The sequence below is a fragment of the Lampris incognitus genome, chromosome 9, assembly GCF_029633865.1.
Source record: "Lampris incognitus isolate fLamInc1 chromosome 9, fLamInc1.hap2, whole genome shotgun sequence".
Taxonomy (NCBI): domain Eukaryota; kingdom Metazoa; phylum Chordata; class Actinopteri; order Lampriformes; family Lampridae; genus Lampris; species Lampris incognitus.
The window spans coordinates 16,457,058-16,462,718 of record NC_079219.1 but is presented as its reverse complement, the minus strand read 5'-3'; positions in this window follow the sequence as shown (position 1 = coordinate 16,462,718).

Here is a 5,661-nt window from a genome sequence, read left to right as displayed (position 1 = left end):
AAACTCCACTGCCATCTCTCCCAAACACTGCCATGCCTCCACAGGTATGTTAAGTCCTTGGAGACTGTAATTATGATATGGGCTTTAAAAAAAAAATTCAACAAGATCTTAAGGCCCATTGTTAGGCCATTAATCTACCTTCATTATCTCACATTTCAGCATGATAATGTACGACCCCCTGTCACTAGAATCTATAAATGGTTACCGGTGGCCGAAAACATCCTAGTAATGCCATGACCGGCATCTTAAACAGACATGACCCCCCCCCCCCAAAAAAATAATTAATTGAATTCATCTAGAATTTACTGTTTACTAATATAAAAGAAATTGTGAGAGCTGAAACTTGAAAATGTTGCATGTTGTACATTTTGATTTTTGTTCAGTGTTGGACTGTCAGTTACAGCTTATTCGCATAACGTAAGTGTAACCGTGGTGTTATTTTAACAGTGCAGCCACACAAACCTTGTCCCTTCACTTCTAGCAGCAGCTCAGTAGAGTAGGTGTATCCCACCGAGTTTACGGCTTGACAGATGTAGTGTCCACTCTGGGAGGGCTCCAGAGAGGGAAGTGACAGCACCTCGCCTGACCCTATTCGGACCAGAGAGCCGGAGCCCAGAGGTCCGGTCCCCCTGTACCAGGTATAGTTGTTTACTGCTGGGTTGGCAGTGCTGTTGCAAGTCAGGTTCACACCAATGCCACTGACTACCTCTCCTGGTGTGTCCATTGATATTGAAACGTTCTCCGGAGGGTCTGACAAGGGACAGTACCAGATGAAGACTTCCCATTCAGTGAGACATTTTAAGTGTATTGAGAGTTAGTCATCTTTTTTTTTTGGCATATAGACTGGCTTGATAGTCTGTGCAAATCATATGGTAATCACATTTCCAAAACATTATCTAACTAGGAAATATAAACACAGACAGAAATGATAATTTAGAATAATACTCACACTGAACATCAATGATAACCTTGTTCGACTGTGAAAACAAATAGCCATTCCTCTTGATACCATTGTAGGCCGAACAGTAGTAATGTCCATTATCACTGGGTTGGATATTAGAGATGGTGTAATTCTGCCCTGATGCCAATCGTGAAGTCATTAGGTTCTTGTGTAGGCTGTATTGCCACTCTTTGACTGTTGGATTGGCATCACTGCTACAAGTGAAAGTGACGGAGCTCCCTTTGACAACTTTTCCCAATGGACTGACGGACAAAATGACCTTCCTTGGACCATCTGATAGAAGGAAGAAGTTTGTTGAGCTTAACCAGTTGAGCAAAAAAGCTTTTAGTGCTGTAGTGTGTTGTAACGAATATTCTAGTCAAGTCAGATTCAGGGATAAAATAGTGTCTAAACACAATATTAGCTTTATGATGCAAAAAAATAATTCAAATACCTGTCTATTTATTTTTTTACTTAATTTTCTACTGCGTTGAAGGATTTTACAATCAGACGTACGTAATGGCATAGAAACAATGAGATGATGGCTGATGCACATGTACAATGCACATCCTCTAAAACCTGTCAAAGTATCTTCTGTAAGTATTCATAATGGAAATAAAGAAAGGTTTGGGTTATTAATAAAGGGATGAGCTGTTTTGTCGCTATCTTGGCTCTTGTATGAGCTGAACCGTATCGAGCTCACTCTTAGACAAATCTCAACAATCCATATATTCATTGAAATAGACTGACCAAGACTATCTGAGCAAAAGGGAGACATACATGAAGTGGAGGTGAAGATATTTAAGTCTTGGAAAAATGTTAACACGGATTGTAGAAAACTGGCTGTGACTCGATATGAGGCATATGGTCTTCCTATTGTTTTCTGTGTTGAGTGTAAATTGGTCAAAATCTTTATCATGGTCTCACATTGAACATCCAGAAACACAGCGGCAGATCTGATTGTACTCCGTTGTTCAAAAGCACACTGATATTTCCCAGCATCTTCAATCTTGGCCTGGAATGTGGCACTGGTGAAACGTTGTCCATCTCTGTACCAGAATATCTTTCGTGAGGAAAATGGGAAACATTTAATCGTACAGGTCAGAGTCACCATCTCTCCCACTGTCACAGTGGCAGGTTTCACGTCAGCTGTCAAATCTGGACAAAGAATTATTAGAAATAGAATTAGATTGTAATCCCCGAAATCATAAAAAAAGACCACATAAAATCGTGAAAGGATTAAGACAAATCACCACACATACCTGTAACAGATAATTGAAGATATTTCTGGCTTCTCCATCGATCCTGATCTGTCTCAAAACTAAAGAAGTAGTATCCTTCATCCGTGTCCGTAATGTTTTTGAGTTTGAGTGTGCAATCACGCATATGGTGCAGATACTCAAAACGATGCTGGTATAAAGGGAGCTTCCAGAGGTCTGTGAATATCCATCGTCTAGATTTGTACTCCCCCCGAAACCAACTGGCTGAAATGACCCATTGAGATTGGGGATAGTAATAGGAGCAACTTATATCAACGCACGTCCCTCTTAAAGCACACTGCGCGCTGATGAAATTAACCCCCCAATCTCCACTCCAGGCACCTTTCAGGGGAAAAGACAGGAAATGTATCACATCCTTACTATAACCCATCCAGATGAATAGACCAAATAAATAGCCAATCAGACAGCATAAATACAGTGGTTAGTTTATCACAAAATGGCTCTATTTGCTTTGTAATGCAGCAAGCCACAAGCATGGATGTGATGGCCACTTTGCTCCGTCAAGAGAAGGGTTTCGTAGTAGAGACTGAATGTGACGGGACATTCTGTGATTCAGAGAAATGCTGCATAAAAGCTGCCTAACCTCATCATTGCATTTCACCAAGCTTTCTGACAACACGTCACAGAGCGCCAAACTCACAGCTTCAAGAGACACACAACATAAACACGTCAACATTTTCATGAATACGCAGGACAAATACACAACATTGCTTCACCTGGTATCATTAACAGAATCGCCAGAGTCAAACTTGCCATTATTCGAAATCAACCTTCAGCAACCACAGAGAAAAAAAAAGAAGGGTTAAAGGGTAATCGTGGATAATGACTGTTGAACTTAGTGAACAATGCAGTTAAGAGAGACGTCTCTTGCTCTTCATCTATTGTTAGCCCTACAAACCAATGAGTGTAAATGAAAGCAGTGCATAGATTGTGAAATTAACAGTACTTACCAATCCCAGCCAGAGAGCTGAGGCTATAGACAGAGCCACATACAGATGGAAAAGCAGAAGTAGGTGTTAGTTCATTGTGTGGATGATTGTTGTCTCCGCCCTTCCTGTCTTTTTTGCGGTCAGTGAAAGACACCCCTAAACAGATCATCTCCTGTACTCCAAAAGGAGTGTAGGTATGCTAAACAAAGATTGCTGGATGAACACATAAACACATGTTCAAGTTTTATTATAAACATGGTTTTTAAAATCTCCAAAAGCTGCCCAATAAAAATCTAGTTTACAAAAATTTGGGCAATGCAGAAGATTTTGATGTGATTTGACGTCGATGGGTAGAAACTGAAAACGACAAAAAAAGAAAAAAATCTGGTGAAAAACTAATGATCCCAAACTAGATGCTTTAGACAAACACACACACACACACACACGTATATATATATATATATATATATGTATGTATATATATGTATATATATATATATGTATGTGTGTATATATATATATGTATACATATATATATGTATGTGTGTGTGTACTTAGCACAAAAAGTAAGGAAATGTGTGTTTGGTAGATTATTTCTTTGTTGTAACAATGCTTCTTGGCAATAAATCTTACACTGTTGGAAAGCCTGTTTATTTCCATTTTAAATGGTGCCACGTTTGTAAGGAAGATGCATTTGTGGGATGAGCAACAGAGCTGAGTATGTGGGTTGCGCCCATGAAAAATTTGCCAAATCTTCTCTGCCAATGCCAAACAGCTTATTTTGCTGTTGCTATTGACTCTTGTTTTGAGCTTCTGATACCCCAGGTGCTGACAATCAGGTGCCTGATATAAGATTTATTGCCAAGAAGCATTGTTACAGCAAAGAAATAATCTGTCAAACCCAAATGTCCTTACTTTTTGTGCTAAGATATATATATATATATATGTTCCAGTTCTTACAGATTGACCTTTTTTTTTTTTTAAAGTGAGCAGTGGGTGAAGGCAACTTGAAACTGTATTATATTACTCTTTAATGCATCATGTACAGTCTGTACATCCAGTCAGTCCAGGGAGTGCCTGCATAGTGTTGGGTTAAATTACATCTTACATACATACACATGGCTCCTCATGGTACAAGCCTGAGTAACTGCTGACAGTTCTGCCATCTATATTGACATTGATATAGATTGCAGAGCTGTCATTTTACATTTTGTCAGAGGCTATTTCAGGTTCAAGTTCAAGAACTTTATTGTCATTGTGCAAGCACAACAAAACTGCAGTTGTGCCAACCTCAAATGGTGCATACAAAGAATAAATAAGACAATACAAAACCAGCAATAAAAAGTAGAGTTTAAGCAACATAAGTACAAAATATAAGCAATGTAAAATATAAAATATAATACAGTTAATGATAAATTACAACTTACGAGGTGCAAAAGCATCAGCAGCAAAAATGCAGTAAAGATGTGGTGTGACAGATGAAGTGGCTTAAAATGACATGTGAGTAATAAATATTGCAAATATTGCACATGCCCAGTGGTGGCAGCACGTCAGTCTCATCAGACTGACATGTCTGATGAGTTCAATAGTGCCACAGCTTTTGGAAAGAAGCTGTTTTTCAGTTTATCTGTGCATGTGTGAATTGATCTGAAGCACTTACCTGATGGGAGTAGCTGAAGCAGATGGTGTCTTGGGTGTATAATGTCTTTTATTATGTTTTTGGCCCTCCTCCTGTAGGCTAGTGTAGCTTAGACCGCCTACACATTAATGCTTTAGAAACCTCTCTATTCAAAAAAATCACCCCTGGTGCTGATGGAGCTTTGAAGGTGTTCAGCATGCAATCCACTGCTTCGATGACCATAGCAAATATTACCATGAAACAGAAAAGCTTTAATAATGAAGGCTGTTGGCTTCTAACAGAAAGCAAAAGTTATTCAGTCACAGATCATCACAGATGCTTTGCCAATATGCCCAGTGTTGCCTACTGTAATTGAAAATGTGCTACCATAGAAAAAGGGAAAGGTCAACGCAAATTTTCTGTCTCCAGAGGTTGCAAATTTGCATCTCTTTTTCTGAATGGGCCCAAGGATTTTCACAGAATGAAGCAGACTGAGGCGTTGTCTTCTAAATCTATGATTGACCAGGAGGTAGAGGGATTGTAAACAGCCTTTTTCTCAAGACAACTTCAACTAAAGCTGCGATTTTGCAGTTTTAATCTTCAAGACATTTGCTGAAGAAAAAACTTGGGCAAGAATAGGACATCACATTGCTTCAAAGAATAAGAAAATCAAGCTTGGTTCTTTTATACACCATGTGGTGCAAACCTGGACACATCAGTAATGAACCTGGGGTCATCAGGTGTTTCGGGTCTTAATATCAGACACCCTCGCCTGAGCGGCCCAGCCAGGGGGGATCAAGCCCCGACTTGTATCCAGGTAGCGCATTACGCCACACATTACCCCCCTGCACCCAGAGCCAATCGGAAGTCTTTTCAGCGGCTTCCAAGATGATT